This window comes from Struthio camelus, chromosome 1 (assembly GCF_040807025.1).
Source record: "Struthio camelus isolate bStrCam1 chromosome 1, bStrCam1.hap1, whole genome shotgun sequence".
NCBI lineage: Eukaryota > Metazoa > Chordata > Aves > Struthioniformes > Struthionidae > Struthio > Struthio camelus.
The window spans coordinates 4,850,709-4,869,603 of record NC_090942.1 but is presented as its reverse complement, the minus strand read 5'-3'; the positions used below and the strand labels follow the sequence as shown (position 1 = coordinate 4,869,603).

Sequence of the window (18,895 nt, the reverse complement as noted above, 5' to 3'; positions counted from 1 at the left end):
CCTTCCTTCTTCAAGAAAACTGCTCTGTAGGTGATGTGCAGAGCTGTACAAGGGAAGAATTAAGGCACTGCTTTTCTTCTTTCATGTACACTAAAATGTCCATGGGAACATTATTTTTCCATTGCTTGGAAAATAACTGCAAATGAATTTGAGGGAAATAAGTGCTATATTCAGTCAGTGAGCATACACAATGAAAACCAAGGCTTTCATGAGGACGTTAGAACTAGTGATAGGAGTCTTCAGCTGCCATCCACTTTGGGATAACTGTATGGGAATGAGGGAAGTAGCATGAGGAAGTTGCTAAATGACTCAAAACAGCACACGTGACCAGAGATACGAGGAAGTTGCTTGGATCTCAGAGGACTCATATTTTATTTCTTTCTCTCCTGCCTAGTCTGGAAGTAAACATTTTGGTTCTGTCTTCTTCACTTGTACATTCAGAGGGTCAGCTCTTTTGCTGAAGAAACCTTCTAGTTCTTTTGGGATGTTGCACAACATATAAAGGACCTCAACCTTTCTCTTTAAAAATACCCTTCTACCAGAACAAGGACGTTCTTTGACCCTTATAGGCCAGGCTATTCTACACACGGATGAAGGAAAGGCTAAGAAGAAGATCCAGGATGATCCCTGAAGAACAGGGTGGCTGCTCTCCCTGCCCCACGGGAGACGCACAATGACTGCAGCTGCGGGGGGCAGTCGCCCTTCAGCAGTGGCCACTAGCCCAAAGACCTTCAGCGGTGGCAGCAGCTCTGGGCCCAGCTTAGCAGGGCTTAGCATAAACAAAGCAAAGAATGGTGGCTGCTTCGGATACCCTACTTTCTCAGGCAACTGCCTGCTTTGCTCTGCCCCAGACGAGTCCTATTAACACCCGCTATTTTTGACTCCTGTTATTTTTGATATAGATGAAAAAGGATGCATGGGACTCTATCACATCCGTGGGGAACGTCCTATGGATGTAGACTGTAGATGGAGGGTTTTCAGATACTATCAGAGTCTGTAGATGGCGTGATCACATAAAAACAATTCTACCCACACGTTTTCTTGGGTGCAACTGCTTCCTTTTTCCTCTCTACTCTGGGATGAGCAACTAAAAACAGCTGAACAGAAGCCCTTTGGGGGTGATATATTCCACGACCAATGGAAAATAATTCCAGCATCTTCTCAACAAATGTTTTTTTTCCTACGCACACGGCTCTTTCTTCTAACACCCTATTGCAAATAGGTTTTATTGCCCAATAGCTGGATCAAGTGGACATTTAACAGGCTTTAATTCTTCATCAAGCTTCAGATTTTCCACCCAGGAAATCTTCCTCCTTTTCGCCCCCTCTCTTTTCTTTTCCTTTGTTAAAAGCAGGACATGACAGCCTGCAGGGTGATGTCTATTGTTATAAGTTGAAAGATCTAGCACGCTCTGGAGTCTGAGAGCATGAATGAATTATTAACATCCTTCCCCACTGTTCCTGGTAATGTATGCAACACTTGAAAAGGCTTTTCTTTTAGCTTAAAGCAGCACAGATATTAGTGGCTATTCAAAAACAGCCTGGCTGATGCTGCGTTAATATTGCTTAGCCAAGGGTTGATGGGGGTGAACTTTGTATCTTTCTGGTGGAAGAGGAGAAGGGCCGTAGTTCAGGAATGGAGGCAGCAGCGTTATAACAGTAACTAAACAGCTTGTCCCAACAGCTGTGATAATTTGCATTTGTGTGGGGGTATAAAGACTCTGCTGCCCAATTTTCAACCAGAAAGGCCTGGCTACTGCTGTCTAACTTTTGGCAGATAACCCTAACAGTTAACTTACAAGTGCTGTCACCTGAAGCTCACTCTGTGGATAAAGAGGTGATAGCTGCCTACACTGTAGGTGATTTCAGTCAAAAGTGCTCTAAGTCATTCTTCTGTGGTATCTGTCCCTCTCTACTGAGCATGCTGAGCCTCACTGCCACAGCCTATCTCCTTCTTGGTTGTACCACGAGCTTTCCCCTTCCTCTCTTGCACTACATCCCCAGATACCTGCAATGATCTCTCTCCTACCGTGGTCCTGCGCGTCATGCTCACTCCTCTGCTGACCATCCCTGTCTGCGGGCATGTTGATCCCCGGGAGCCTGAGCAGGGAACCCTTCGGGACAACTGTGGGGATGAAAGCAACCAAACCTTCAGTCTTTTCTGCTAGACCTTTGGTGTTCCTTTCAATAGGTCGCCACGCACATTCGAAAGGCTGCTATGTGTCACTTCCTGAGGACAGAGCTAACACGATGGGGATCCCACCTGCTCCTTTCTGGCCTTAGTCAGGCCTTATCTCTGCCTCAGGTTTTCTCTGGCCTCATGGACAGACAGGGTTACTTTTCCTGGCTTATGCTAGGAAGGGTTGTCACCCATTGGGATCCTTAGCCGTAGACACCCAGTCTTAATTTTCACACTAGCAAAGACGATAGTCTGCTGGCAAGACCACTCAACACTACAAGTGAGCTATACCCAGCAAATCACGTATCCTCTAGCACATATTATGAGATCCCATGTGACAATCATCTCGTATGTCAAGAAAGGGGGAACTTGAGAGGGTTGTTTTCCTGAGGATGAACACAAACCATGGCAAAACTGTCCCTAGCTGAAGAAAGTATCATCAGAGGAAGTATTCCAAGTGTTCTTATTTGTCCTGAATTGCTAGGAAAACATGATGAATAAGTGTGTGGCCATCAGGATCTGTTAAGGGATGACAGTTCTGGCAAAAGAATTCTAATTTCTTACAGTTTTGTGCCATCTACCTCCCATACCCCTTCTCCACTGCAACACCAGCTGTCTGCCCTGTCTTCTATCAGTCCTACACGGCAAAAGTCTTTTCCAGTTCTTTAATTCACAGTATAGTACCCTCAGCTTCTTCCTAAGTTGCAGTGTCCTTGCCATGAAATATTTCAGCCATCCTTATGTCCACCAACTTTTTAGCTATGTGCTGTGGAGTGTGTTAATTTGGGGTGGCAATCACAACAGATAAAGAACAGGCTTGGTTCTTCCAGGTGCCTTTTCTCCACCCAGCCATGAACGCTCACAGGACTTACAGGTAACACTTCTGAGACTGTTATCCCAGTGTTAAGCTTCAGTCCACCTTGCTAATGGGCTCCGATGTCAGCAGGACAGGACTGACAGAAATCTATCTTTGGATAAGCAGTGCACTGTCAACCTCATTTCTGTCAGAAATCAGGCTAAAAATTAAAGGGAGCTGAATTCATCTAATTTGCTTCTTTGTGAGGGACACTGCTAGCTGATCTGCTGGACTATAAAGTTCATTCTTCAAACCTCCGACACTTCAGCTATCTACATGGGCAGAAACATTTATCCACCACAACCTTTCTTTGAGATTGGAAGGATTTAATTAGACTGTCAAAAGGAGAGGCTGAGAGGAGGAAACAACGGAATCACGAGCCAGAAACATTAAATTTTTACAACTTCAATTTTTTTTCCAGGCTATTTTTCATGCTAAAAAACAAATTGACTGAAAGCTGGGCCCCAGCTTGTGTTTCTGTGCCGTCAAGAGCAGCCACCTTCCACTGCTCTGAGAAAGTGGAAGGACAATGCTCTGCTAAAGCAGCCTAATATGGACTTCACTTGTGATTTCAACTCGAATGCTGAATTTTTCAAGGCCCTGTGAGAGCAATGCTTCACATTTAAAGCTCATGTGGTAGTGGAAAGAGCACGGTGCCAGGCAGCAGCAGAGCAGGGGATTTCTAAAAAACTTCTTCATGCCCAGGGCTCCAGGCTCAGCAGTCCTGTCTGCAGTGCAGCGCCCTGGCCTCTCCCGCAGAATGACTAAACACATCCAGGGCATGTTTGGAGAAATGCTTGGAGACATATGTGGGTCAGGATGATTCTTTGTGCTAGGCACAGCAGGTGATGGAGGAGGAGAGCACTGAAGGTGCCACAAAAACTATGAAACTGTCTGTGTGTCCTGCTCCGTGACTCTGACATGCTTCACCAGCCTGCAGTTAGCTAGCGTGTCCGTAGGCAAAACAAACTGAGGCTCCCCACGTTTAGTCAAGGCCAAGCAGGCAGGCCAAACATAGCTGTTCTTAAACAGAGACAAAATGACTTCTGTCCCTTTCAGTGACCAAAAAAGCCAAGCTCCTTCCTTTGTGTTGAAGGAGAATAACACTAGGTGGCACTGATTTCATTACATGGAAGAGTCCAAAGCTACAAAGCTGCAGAGAGCAGCTAAACGGGGAGGAACTAGTAAACCATATTTTGAGAATCCTTAAATCAGCAGATGTTTTCTGCACTTTATGGACATTTGCATTCCCATCCTCACAGTACTGCTTGTAGACAGTGCTGTCTTATACTCACAGTCCCAGGAGAATTAAAGCGTTACTCCTGCTTCCTAAAGAGGATGCAAAAGATAGAGGGAAATCAGGGCCTTTGTTCTGCAAACATGCTCACTCCTAAACGCCTGGTGAAGTCCCACAGATGCTCCTCCTGCATGCCCTGTGTGCTTAAAGCACCTATGACACGTATGAGCACTTTGCTAATCAAGGCCTTGTTTTTATTGAGGGATACACAAGGCATCAGGTTTCCTGAAGTCCTTTAGGGTTTTTGCAGCATGGAGGACTTCAACATGGTCTCTTTGATGCAGCCTTCTTCCATGGGATCCAATGCAGTGACTGTGCAAAAAGCATGTCCAGCTACTGCTGCAGATCTAGGTAAAGCGCTCAGTAGACACTATTGCTGTGAGAGGGCTCATTCAGAGTGCATAAATATCATCTGCACATGGGTACTGTGGCTACAGAGTCTACGTGATGAAGTAGCATAAAGCCATATGAGGTCAGAGTAGGGGTCTGCCTCTTCAAAACCTGTCTCCAGCAATGGCCAATAGAAGATGTATGAAGAAGAGGAATAGGAAGGCCAAGCACATCATGATACTTCCAGTAACTTGCAGCTCTTGGTCTTCGGCAGCTATTAATTAGGGCGATTTCGTAAAGTCCTTAATAAGAGTTTTTTGCCCTGAATATACCCTATTACTTTTTGAATGCATATAAGCGTTAGCACCACATTGTCATGTGGCAAAGTGTTCCACAGCTGCACTTTGTGCTGCTAGAAGAATGTCTTTTTAGTTGTTCTGAATGAACCAGCCAGTAATGCTATCTTATGGTCCCCTGGGTTTTACTATTAGGAAAATCAGATAAAAGTCTAAGCCACTCGCTGATTTCTGTCAGAAGTCTATCACCTCTTTTTCAGACCAAAAGGTTCTGCTCTATTTAATTGTTCCTCATACAGAAACTACTCCACATTTTAGTATCTTATCATGCCTCTATTTATTTTTTCCAGTTCTAGGATATGCATTCTCAGGTGGGGAGACAGGAGAGCAACAAAAACAACACTTTAGGTGAGAGCATTACGAAGATTTATACAGCAGTGTAATGATATTTTCTGTTATTGTTATATAGCCTAAAGGATTTATAAGAGAACAAAGATGGTACTTTTATTGATCTCAAAGCTTTGTACCCAAATGGATGAAGGCCAAAAAGATGCATATCACATCCATCAGAGACCTTCTGGGAAGGACACAGTTTATAGGCAAGAGATGACTATGGCTCCCCATGGATCTCACTACTTTCTTGTAGCCTCCTCAGTAGCCCCATTGGCTCAGTTCCTCCTACAGCAGAGAGATTCAGATTGCAGAGAAGTCCTGGGGTGGCCAGTGCAGCTCTGAAGGCTGCCTTTCCTCCCTTCCAAAGCTAAAAAGAGAAGAAAATCTCTTTTCAATCAAAAAGTATTTTTCCTTTGGAAAAAATCAGAATGACATAGGGAAGAGGAAAGCATTAAATGTTCAGAGGATGCATTTCATACTTATACATGGATTAATTGATCCATTGTGTTGAAATCGCCAGACCAAACTATACTTTCAGTGCAAATGTCACTGTAGCAAGGCCTTATCTTATCCATGTAAGACTCATATTCTGTGCCTGTCTTTCCTTTACAGCAGATATGTATACTAACACCTTTTTGAATCAGTTCCTAGATATACCATCTCTGTCCATTGACTGTAGAAAGAGCTGAGATAACTAGCATAAAGAAGATACAAGAATCTAATAGCTAAGTCTGATGAAAGGAATTGAAATACCCTGAATACACAAGTGCCTTGCTTCTCATAGACAAGGGAAAGCATTTATAGTGTCTCGAGTAGATATGTCAAGGTTATGGGCACTGTGTAGGCCCTTAGATCTAAAGACTTGGGCTCTGATACATGCAACCATTATCTTTTGAAGAAACACAATAGGTTTTCATGGAAACCAATTGCATTCAGGTAGGACAGTAATGCTGTGGCTCCCTAGATTTTATAAATCATAAAGGCCCCATTTTTTTCAGGGAGTCCTTTTCAGCACAGCGTCCCTTATACCTGGAACATCAGCGTTAGGTTTCACTAGCTAAGATGGCTTCATTTTCAGACGCACTGAGGACAGGCCTAATCTCACTTAATTTTGGATAACTAAAAATGGCTTAATTTTCAGAGGCACTGCGGACAGGCTTAATGTCACCTAATTTTGGATAACATCAGTGTAGGTGTTAATCACTCCTCCCCCTTTCTCCACTTCTAATTAGAGACAATTTTTAAGTTTTTAAATTTTTTTTAAATTTTTTAGTGGTTAAAGACCATTTTGAAGGTGTGATTTGTCTGAGCTATTTTACGCATTTATGTTAGCCTGAGCTGAATTGTGTTCTGGAAGTCCTTATTTCTCTCAGAACAAATACCTGAATTTTTATCAGACAAATCTCATCCTTCATGTCCAACATCCTTATTCATGTCAGCTTCTCAGAGTATATCTAGCTGGTGTCTACAGTCTTAAGAACACTCAATCCAGGATAAATTCCTTTGTTTTCATGTTGCTTTAAGAACATTTCATTCTCAGTGGAATAAGATCTGTCTCTAGAAAATGTAGGTTTGGTCCAGAATTTTCCATACAGGTTACAGGTAGCTCTGAGTCAGGCTTAATGCTATATTCTTCAATGCTTGGTTAAATTCAATTAGATCTGCAGCATGTGAACTGAGTCCGTTCAGACCATAACAAGCCTCCCATAAGACTAACTCAGCTTCAGAGTGAAGCTGATTCATGACGAGGGTCTTGTTATAGGGAACCCTTGTAAGAGGGATGTGGGGCACAGCTCGGCTGTGGGACTCACCTGAACTCCAGCCACTGATCTACAGTTGAGCAGGAGCCGTAATGCCGATGGATTCTTCCAAACATCCTAGGTTACCTTGTTGCCTGAGTCCATGTGTTGAAGTATTTGAATTGAGCCCAGGAGACTTAAGCAATATAGCCAATGGGGACCTGAGAACCATCCAGCTGATCGTGCATAGAGATGCAAGTTAGTTGCCTAAATAGAGGCATCCAGGGCATTCAAGATACTCTAAGTTATCCAGGATTTCTGCACAAGGCTAGTAAAAATAACACAGGACCTACAAGAGGCCTGTACCTATCCAGAGCAACAGCTGGAAGCCAGATGGGATGCGTTCAAAGTGGTACTGGACACCTATATGTGGCTCTTTGTTGTCTGTTTTAGGGTGACACTGAGTTAGTTTTAGGCTCCACTGACTGCCTTCACTAGACCTCCATGGACTTTACTGGATGCTGAGCATCTGTCAGACTCATAGGTTGACACTTACACTCTACATCCCTAAAGCTGAATGTCTGCATCTCTCAGGGTACCAAAAAGCTATACATGGCCTCCTTTTGATCTCCGTATTACAAGACTCATTTGCTTTTCAAGCCTAGGTGGTTTCATCTTATTTCAGGAAGATTTCTATATGAAGCGAACCGTCTTCCCTGTAATATAAAACTTCCCTCCAATACATAGTCACATCCCCTCAATACAACTCAACTGATGTATGTTTTATGTCAACCAGTAAAATTCTCATTTGTCACTGTTTACACATTAATGTGAAGTACAGGATTAGGCTATAAAATGAACGTACTGATCTCAGTTCCTTTTGTCAACAGGGATAAATTACACCGTATGTCAACTAGTAGTAGAGCCTCAGTATAGAACATTAATGGAATTAATCCATTAATAACCCAGGAACCATGGCCAAGAGAGAATAAACATTTGTTTCTTGATGGTAGCACGTGCTTCTCAAAAGCAACAGCTGGAAATTAGCAGAATTAAAAGCGCTCAGAGTAAAAAATGTTAAAGGAAACCACAGCGACAAAATCTAGACTGAGATTTTAATGATATTTTTAGCTAATTTTCTGACTATAGGGTATGCACTCCAGAGCCAATCCAAGCAGAACTTCAGAATAATCCCTCCCGGAGCCAGCCTTAATTCACTGACTCTTATTCACTGTCCCATATACACTCCAGGCTAGTTAAGACACAATGTTGGTTAGGATTGAATCAGACCTTTTCAATAAAAAGGCTTTTAAACAGTTGTGATGCTTCTTAGGGAAAGAAAGGTTAGGCAATTCCAGGCACATAATTCAGAGAAGTGGGAAAAACTGCCACAAATGTACTATGGAGGACAATAGGATAAGAGCCTATACTGTTACCGTGGACCAGTTTACAAGTACGAATTTATTATGTATGGTTATCAGCCCCAAATGGATAGACACACTAGACCAAATTCAGCTTTTATTGTGCATCATTGTGAATGTACAATAACTCCCCAGTAGAAAGTTTAATAAAGCTGACTTGACCAGATCTTGATCTAACCTTAATAAGCATTCAGATCCAACTTCCTCTAACATCACTGGCATCCAGTTATGATCTCCTCCTTACCTATCCTGCTGAAGCTTCAGGTCCACCTCTCAAAGTTACTTCCGTTATTGCTCAGCTGTTTAACACCTATTTAATTTCTTCCTAGAATCTAGGAATAATCTTGGGAGTCCCAGTTTTTAGAAAGGATCATCTGCCCAGGTTCAGGTGGAAATGATAGTTGAAAGGACCAAAGGCTGTGGAATTAAAGTGCTTCTATCCGCTACCAAGAAAATCACTCTTTTAGGGAAAGCAAACCACATGTATCACTAGTATTTGAGTAAAGAAAATTAAGACTAGCATTTAATTAAGCAAAAAAAAAAAAGACAGCACTGCTCTCTTTCCAGTCTGAAGAGCAAGTGACTTCGGATTTTGATGGTAGAATTTTCTGCTCCGCTTATCAGGTGAAGCACTTCGGATTCATGGTACAGCTGTCCCTGTAAAGTTCTCATGTTATATGATGATCACTAATATTCCATAGGCTTGGTCATATTGTATTGAATATATGGCAATGCAAAGGATTGAATGTATGGCAATACAAAGGGTGGAACTGAAACTCATCTTAGGCCTTGTCTAAAGCACACAGATCCCTAGCTCATCTATCTACTTTTGCTTCCAGTTATGTAAGATAATATTGCTGTATATCAAGGAATTTACCTATGCAACCTATTTTTTTGCAACAACAGAGGGTTCATAAGGCAGTTCCGAGTAGATGAAGAAAACCCAGGGCTTCTTATGTTAAGAAATAAACTCTTCATGCTAATGGTCAGATTAGTTCCACGCTCCATTCTCCATTTTGAGGCTCCTTTTCTTTGGAAACATCATTCAGGGACATCGCAAGTACCACCTTAGACAAAATAGAGACGGTGTATATGAGAAGAAAGGAAATGTCATTCACTGAATTATGTTCTAATAAATTGGCATAATCTACCCTGAAGATCACAGATGGTGATTCAGACCATCAGCTACTTCAGCTGCAGACCTGGATCACCCTCCACCATTACCTTCGGTCTGAGGCTGGAGCTGGAGTTCACGTTCACACGCTGCATCAAACAATCCATGATCAATTCAAATAACAGCTTAGCTGTGCAACCCCAGAGGCCAAAACTATTTAAGGTAAATTGATTCCTGATGCTACTTTACTATGCTCTTCTCTTTGTGCCTTTGTAGCATCTTTTAGAATTCAAGTGCTTCTATGCGACATGATCCTTTCATCTTTCCGTGAGTGAGGCCCAGCTACTGAAATCCTTTGCACATGTTGTATAATTATTATAACATCTCCCTTTGGGCTCAAGTCATTAGAACTGTCATTTGATTAGCTTTTTGTCACTGGGTCTTTTAAAGAATGACTGCACCTTTCAGGCATAACATATGTTACTTTATTTCCATAAACATCCATGTGTCTCTCTCCAGCCTCACAGTGACTTGATCAGATTTACACATACTTCCCTGTATTGATTAACGACCAGATGGAAATGACGATCCCATGCCTGATCGCTATTTTATATATATATAATTTAGGCATATTAACAGATCTAAAACATTTATTTAGCTTACTCATCTGAATCAGCATGGTTTCTTCACACATCTGTATAAATACAAGATTAACAATTAACAACAGTTTTCCTAGAAATTTGTGCTTGGAGAAGAAATAAATTCCTCTTGTTCATCTCTAAATTATCTCAATGGCCTTTTGCAGGATGCTTAAGTTTGCTGTTAACTTTACTAAGCTTCTAACTCCTTCAGCTCTGATAGAGCCACATCTGGAACATCTGTAAGCAGAGCACACTCCATTCCCACGCACAAGGCTTCCTCGCATCTACTTCGCAACAGCCTCCAGACTGCCAGGCCCTCTGCACTTGCTGACACACTAACATATCCAATGTGCTTGTACATAAGGGTCCCACATGCTTCAGATGTGCCTGAGCCCAGGCATGAAGGCTCACAATGCACGAGCAAGGACAAATTTAAGGAGTTCAAAAGGTATCATTAACCGACCGTGGAGATACAGCTGTAGCAAAAGACCCTCAAACCAAATGATCAATAATTTATGTAGCAATTCACCACACTGGCTAGAATAGGATGCATTTTTATTACGATGAGATGATTCTTTTCCTCGTTGTACTGAAACATTGCCTGTTGCCATCCTACAACAAAACATCTGCACAGAACTGGTTTGTGCAAGATTCCTCTTCTCAGAGACGGCATCTGCCCTGAGAAAGAAACAGCATTAGATGCTATTAAAGGAACCCAGCATTTTTAGGGACACATGGCCAGCTGAAGAAATTTGTGTAGGCAACAAGCCAGCAAAGCAATCCTATACTGTCTTCTAGTATGGATGCATGATGACCCATTTCTTCACCTATGGATACAAGTTACTGAACTCAAGGAAGCAATTGCCAGGTCTGGTTCTACAGCCTGAGTTATAGCGGTCATTCAAGTCTTAAATGGCATTTTCTATTCAAGCAGCTGTTACCAAGGAACAACGTGGACTAGTTCCCTCATAGAAGAAAAATAAAAAAAAAAAAAAAAAACAGCACTAAAATCCTCCTATCATCACTCCAACCCATCATCATGCTTGCAACTCAACTCTCACACAATAAGGTTATGATAATCACAGTTTGGTAGAAAGATTATACAAAACTAGCCAGATGGTTTGGAAGTCTGGCATTCTTGATATTGTTTTCACTGAAGGGTAATATAAGAACTTGCTATGTGTGTGCTCACTGCCCCAGAAAGGGGGCAATGAAACTGGGACTTACCAAAAGGTCCCCACCAATTTTTAAAACCCCGCAACGAGGAGATGGGTTCCTTTAAATACGCTCATCGAAGTGGATGAGTGAGGTGGCAACTGGGAGGGTTTTTGTGATCTGTTCAGCCTCAGAACAAGAATTCTGGTGGCTTCCTGTGAGGCAACCGTCTTCTGAGGCAAAATGTGATGATTCATGCCCACTTCAAACACTCTACTCTCTGTCCTCCAGTCTGTGCTTCAGTGACAACAGTAAGTCTAAGTGGATCCAAAAAGAAGCATCAATTTTATTTTCATTGACATATTTATGAACAAATCTTGTCTGTGTATCAGGCATTTCAACCAATTACCACCCTTTGCTGTCTAAGGCAAACTTTGGGGGTAAAAACGATTCCTCCTCATGTGTGATGGGTCCAGTAGCGTCCCAAGCAGGGAGCCAGGCACAGGTAACGAGCCAGAAAAGCCCCCGAAAGCCAAGACGCACAAAGCTATGCCTGTATTAATGCTTTAAATGGGTCAGGGTACCTCTGCTGTCCCCGAGACCCATTGGCATGGCCAGTCTGGTGTCTAAGCTCTCCAGCAAAGGATGGTCCAGGAGAGGACCAAGGGGTGCAGGCTGCCTACTCCATAGGCTTTCCATTGCCCCATGCTTATACCGAGCCTCAGCAAAGCTGAGCAGAGGGGAAATAATATTCAGCTGAAAAGACAGGCAGGCCTCTCCTGATAGGCCAACATGGAGAAGGTACATCTGGGACAGTGCACAGGTTTACACAGAGCTGGCAGTTATGGACTGCTGTGGGAAAGGTGCTTTGCTAGTCTGTGAGACGAAATAATTATGGAAAGAGAGTGTCTGTGGGCCTCCTTCCCACGGTGAAAAGCAATTATATTCCAGACCGTGCATATTTACCAGCACAGAGTGGTTGCACTTTACGTTGGTTCTTGGAGGAGTTGTTTCACCTACGGAAAAAAATAAATAAATAAATAAATAAAATAAAGGCTGAACACTCCTTTTTCTAAAAAGATACAGGCAGAAAGTCTGATTTTAGGCCATTGCTTTGCCCCTGTCCTCTATTTTTCTCCTCTAGAGCTGTGGGCAGGGAGGGCTGATGTCGTGCCCCTGCTTTGCTGCAACCAAGAGGAGACCCCTGACACCCCTGTGGTGGAAAAGCTTACAAGTGTCTGTCTGCACAAGGAAAATTGCTGCATCTGAGTGCTGCATTTTTCCACCTCAAACGAGCCCTCGGTGGGCCCAGCAGACAAGAGCTTCGCCGCAAGCTCTGATACAGCTCGTGTGACAATTTTTTTCTTCAGAGGACTCGAGCACAAATGTTTCACACGTGTCTGGTGTTTTAACCACAGAGACAATATCTTCTTCCTCTGGGCTCCATGGGGAGGCAGAACCTGGAGGGTTTCTCACTCTTCCTCCACCTCATCGCCACCTCTCCTGACTCATTCACCCTCAGAGATGCTCAGGCAACAGAAAAATAAATTAGTGCAGAAACCTCCCGGGTGGTTAGTCTGTGGTCTCCCAGCCAGTTCCAGCTACTTCCTAGGGCCTTCGTCCCCAAGGCTCTGCAGTTATCCCAGAGGCAGATGCCTAGTGAGTTCACAGTGCAACTGGACTCTACCGGTTGGTCCTTCTTCCTTGCCAAACCTTAGTGATAGGTAGCTAGTACAGAGAAGACTATCTGGGTGTGACAGAGGTGCTACCGAATCATTAAAAACAGGTTAAAAGGAAAACAATAAAAATGTATACCCCTACATGTATTTTTTCACTTGCCACAGGAAATAGGCATCAAAGGGCTGTTTTGAGGCACCCAGAGTGAAAGGTGAAACATAGCTGCTCTCATAACCAGTGCACTTTGTGATTCATGATCTTTTGCTTTTCCTAGAAGGAAAATAAAAAATAATGGTACTTGTCTGTAAGGAAGTTAAAGAAGCAGCACCCTCGTGGAGGCCTGGTCGGATGATTTCAGCCCTGTGGAAAAGTCCACGTTTCAAAGTCTCCTTCTACCTGAGGAGATCCAAAACCATTGCTCCGGATACCAAGGAGAGGGACTGGCCCATTAGGCTAGAGACAGAATATGGGAAGAGGGTCAGGAAGGTGTTCCTCATGCTAGACCGCAGCTCAGCTGAGAACACAAGAGTAAGATACAGGAAGTGAGTGTTCAAAGGGAAAGAGGCCTCATCTTCAAACTATAGAGAAGGCTTTCCTTGTGCTTTGTCCATCTCCTTCTGACTCCATTCATCTGCATCCTCAGCTGCCATGGCTTAGCTTCAACAGCTTCAACAGTGCAGGGAAGCATCCCATCTCAAATTCTTTTGTGGGTAAAAAACTGTAGTTTAAACTCCCTCAGGCAAGCAAAGGAGTCCAGATCCTCTATTGCCTGCACGGACTCACCAACCACCACGACCACATCACATAACTGGCTCCTGCATATTCCATGCACAAAGACATCAGGCATTTAAATCGGTTTTGGAAATCACACAACCAGGGGAGTTTGCAGAGGAGAAATGAGAGGTCACTATCATGGGAGAGACACTATCTCTCTGCCCTGGACCAAAGTCCCTTTAGACCTTTGCAGTCACCACCCCAGGTGGTGCCCAGTTCAGCCTAACATGAGGGCAGAACAAAAAGTGCTTGCTGAGGCTGGTAGGGTTGGAAGGGGTAAGCAGAAAGCAGAGAAATGGGCTCTAGCTATGAGTGGGACATTGTGGGAAGAGAATAAAAGGAAAAATAGGGAAGCCAGAATTATTCAGCAACTTAGGCAGAATTTGACAAAGAAATTCACCCAGAAAAAGTAATAAGAGGGACAAAAATATCAAAATGTTTTGTTTCTGCTTTTTGAAAATGAAACACTGGGAGTTCTCGTAACTAAATGGCCTGCTCCTTCTGAAAAGTGGAGCCAGCTACAAAGGCCAAGGGAAAGGGGGTTTAACACAAGGGAAATAAAATAAACCCCTGAATTTGGAGTGGAAAAAAGGATGTCACAGAATCACAGAACGATTGATGTTGGAAGGGACCTTTAGAGATCATCTAGTCCAACCCCCCTGCTCAAGCAGGGTCATCTATACCAGGCTGCCCAGGACCATGTCCAGATGGCTTTTGAATATCGAAAAGGATAGAGACTCCACAGCCTTTCATTTCAGCCTGACTTAAAGCAATCTCCTCCGGGTTCCTTGTTGTTTTCCACAGAATATCCCTCAGCACCTCCCTCCTCAGAAATCCTCTCTTGCTGCCTCCTATCCCACATTCTTATTTTATTCATTTGGGCCACTGACTGAAGAAGTCAACGACTGCCCCAGCTCTCTCTGCAGTTTATTTGAACTCAAGCTCCTTTTTCTTGCTACTTAGGGGACACCAGAAAGGCCAGGAGGCGAAAGCTCTCCTGAACCTGGGTTCTCAGGATGCGTGGATGGAGGGGTGCAGTGCCTGGCACCACTGCTGTAGTACCCGGTGGCATTGCCCACAGCTGAGGTGGCCCTAGGAGGCACTGTGCCTGGGTGGATCAAAGCCAAGCTCCCCTTTGCAGTTGTGAAAGTGGCACTCTCTTTGCTGTAAAGCTTTCCCCTCTCCGAGAGCGGGCAGCGTGGGTGGAGGGAGGGGCAAGGGTGGTTCATGGTTTCATTTGATATGGTGCAGGGCCCTGCCCCTCGCTACCGCACCATGCCACTGTGAGTTGTGTGACGAAGAGATGCTTCAGAGGGTGGCAGAATGAATCTGGGACACTTTGGCAAAGGTAATCACTTTGTAAAGCAGGTTATTATGCAAAAGATATATGACTTATCTGTGGCAATCGGAAGGAACTAGGGAAAAGACAGCTCTGAGGGGTCCTTGTAGGACCTCCATCACTTGGAGCTAGGGAATCTGGCAAAGATCTCCTTCCTTCAGGTCCAGGTTGCAGCTGATCAGTGCTGATAACCAGAGAAACACTTCTGGTTCCACCGGGCTTGCAACAAAACCTCTCAAAATACAGTGCTGCACGTGTTCCTTGCAACAAAACCTCTCAAAATACAGTGCTGCACGTGTTCCTTTCCCAGCCCCATACATCTATACTAATGATAGTGTAGCAACAACAGTAACAATAGGCAACACTAACAGACTGCAGAACTTCAAATGATTAGAAGTAATTATGAAATATAGGGGTTTGGTTAAACAGTTCAGTGAGATTCTGGAGTTAGTGGCCTTTCAGATCTCCCACGAGATAACTGCACTGTTGGTGGTGATGTTGATAAATATATTTACTGCTGTAGGCTAACGCACACAGTTCTCCTTGTGGGGTGTGGTGGATATTGAAAGGTTACTGGGATTCAAAAAACAATCAGATAAACTGGTGGAAGAAAAATCCATGAAGAGCTATTGAATGTAAAGCCACAACTACAGGAAACCTCTCAACAGGAAAGTGTTGGTTTGACCTACTGCTGATTTGACTCGACCTCCTGTTCTAGTGCATCTTTTTGGAAGTATTTATGGGTGTCTTAGCTGTATTACTCTGGCCAGACAATCCTGGGCCTCTGCAATGAATCCTTTCAATTTCTGAAATGTTTTGTGAAGACTTCCATCCCATTCTGGTTAAACACCATTCTAGGGTAACCCTCTACTTGCTGATTCCACCTGCTAGAGCACGCACATCTCCTCCTTCGAGGAAGACATTTTGGATATGGCCTCATTCTTAATGTGATTTACAGACATTTCCTTCTCCTAATCTCCTATTCCTACTCCACAGAATTTATGTAGGCATGTGTTAAACCCTTGTCCTTACCCAAGATCCTTGTAACTTCTGCTCCTTTTCTTGTTCTGACTTTTTTACCTGAGATCAAAATGCCACCTACATGAAGGTACCCTGTGGTACCTTTACACAAGCTGGTTCTAGGTAGCACCTGGCCCAGCAGACAGCCTAAAATTGCAGGAAGGAATGGAAGGACCAGCTGCTCCTAGTGCTAAGGGCACTAGAAACCCCTTGCTACGTCCTCAGTTGTGCATGGGGATTGCTGCTGTCAGGTTCAGGTGCAAATCCAGCCCCAGCTACACTCTGAAGAAAATGTCTCCCACTTTCTGCTTAATGCATCCCAACCACATGGTCAAGGGTTCGTGCCTAATCTGACACCGCTTTCTCACTCTGACTTTTTAGCTCCTGACTACCGTCACACACTGATCTCTGATCAGGGAATCCAGTCTCCCATAAAGAAAGAATTTCTCATTGACTTCAGATCAGCCATAAATTCCTCTGTGTTTTCAGCTTCTTTTGATAATAGCTGCTTTAAAACATCTTTCTCACATGTCTCCTCTTGATGTGGAGTGCAGTGCTCCTTCCATTCCTGCTGCACACTTTCATAGTTAACTTCCTCTGCCCGAGTTAGCTCAAAAACATTAAAAGCATCCAGGGCTTTAGAGCCAGCTACTTTCAGAAACAGGGTGCCCCACCGACTGTCTGCCTTTCTGTGGCACGCTCAACCTGGTGGTATAAAATGAAGCGTTGTGTAAAGCTCTCTGGCGGCGCTCCTCTCTCCCTAAGGGATTCAGTTGGTGTTAGGGTTTTTAACCAGGCTAGTCTTTCAAGCATGGTATTTTTCTTTTTTATTAGTTCAATTTACTCCTTATATCACACAGTGTTCATTAATCACTCCCAAGGAGTGCAGCAGGGCCCTGCTCTCTTCAGGGTCTGAGTTTCAATTAATTTGCATTGTGTAACCGGGGAGCTTTCATGCATGAGAAAACTACTGTGTGGTAGCATGTTATCACACATTAGCTGCTCCTGATTAATTATCTGTGTTCCTGCGTTTTTACTTCATGGCAGCTTGCCATGCATGCAAAGCTTTTTATTTCTTTCATTAAGGGGTAAGATAACGGGAGGTACCTGGTGTGTCTTGCAAGATGCTTGTACCTGGTGGTGCTCAGTAAATGTGATATCACTACATCACTACGTTGCTCCTAGGATACAAATAATATCGGTTCCAGGATAATGGCTCCATTGTTGGTGAAATAATGCACAGAAGTCACTTGACACATTGATTGGCTTGTTATTGTTTTGTGAAATGAGATACATGGCCTGACTTCGATACCTATGTACAATACACATGTACATAAGATTGCCACTAGAATATCATTTACGCTGCCTGCCAGACTTGTCAGTCAATAAATCAAGGCCTGAAGGGCTCTAGAAAGTTTACAAAGCTAAGAGGGAGAGAATTTCATTCCCTAAGGAATTCTCTAACCAGATAAACTAGTGGAAGAAAATTCCTAAGGAATTCCCCAACTTTTATGAAGTTTGTCCCTTTCATGGAGTATCCAGATGGGCTCAAAAAGCCCATCAGCAGCTCCAAACGGTTCCTGGAAGTCCTGTCCTGAAAGGGTTGCCTGGGTTTCCTTCTACTTGGCTTGAATTTCTAGGATTTTAACTCTGATCCTTTAGCCGTGTTCAGCATCAACTAGTTTGCCTTCAGGTGAACGCTTCTCTGACATTTCATGGCCTATATGTTTCAATGTCGATTTAAATATGACCTTGGTGGTGATGATCGTGTCTATTTAATGTTCCTCTCTAGTGCCCACCTTTCTGAAACAGAAAAACGTCGATGATATTAAGATCAAAAAGGAGAAACTCTTTCCTATCAGCAGGAGAGAAATTTCGTAATGCTCATTATGCAAATGACTAGTTTATACACTGAATGGCATTTTTTCCTGCACTGCACCTTTTTCCCATGGAGGTCTGCACTGCTGCAAACAGTCTCAGGATTTTGAACTCAGGAATGACTGCTACAGTTTTCTAGGCCGTTCATAATTCAAAACTTTTTTTCTAGGACGACCAATGTACGGACAGCCTTCTACACTTTGTGTTTTCTATGCCGTTGTTTGGTCTGTGACTCAGATGGGTAATTTCCATTAAATGTAGTATATGCTGAAACCCTACGTAGCCCACCGAAAGGAATTGTCTTTCTCATCTACGGTAACTGCTATCATTTGTGCAGTACAAAAATGTTCACAGAAAAATATTAAGCTGGGCTCACAGGTGGTCTAAGTCTGAGTTTGGAGAAGTCATAGAATTGCAGCAAAATAGGGTCTCGGAATGACGTACAGTCTATCATCTGTCCCAGGCTGGGATCAGCCCTACCTATGTCAGTTTTCCATATAAATTTACCCAATCCGTCCTTAAAAACTTGCACAATGTTTTGTACCTGACTTGTTCGTAAATACCTCGAGGGATGGAGCCTCTGTGCCTGCAGCTGCTCCGGCACAGCCGATGAAAGGTTCTCCCCAACGTCTGCCCTAACTCCCCCCTCTTGCAACGTAATCCTATTATTTCTAGTCCTATTCCTGTCACTGGAAAGTGTGAACACACGTCCCAGCAAAGGCGCTTCAGAGTGTTAGGGTTATAATCATCTACAGTCAGGATCCTTTTTCACAAAAGAAGGATATAC

At 43.5% G+C, this 18,895-nt stretch overlaps 1 long non-coding RNA gene across 2 annotated transcripts in view; it reads right to left on the bottom strand.

The window, feature by feature from the left end:
• Nucleotides 1-8,571: 8,571 nt before the first annotated feature.
• LOC138068857 (uncharacterized) overlaps nt 8,572-18,895 on the bottom strand; it is a 34,526-nt gene continuing 24,202 nt past the window's right edge. Inside the window, exons 4-5 of one of the 2 annotated variants that reach the window (XR_011143694.1) lie at nt 11,493-12,436; nt 8,572-9,577 (exon numbers count right to left, since the gene is read on the bottom strand). This is a non-coding gene — a long non-coding RNA (uncharacterized lncRNA). The remainder of the gene's footprint in view (nt 9,578-11,492; nt 12,437-18,895) is intronic. The other variant, XR_011143708.1, reaches the window with a different exon arrangement.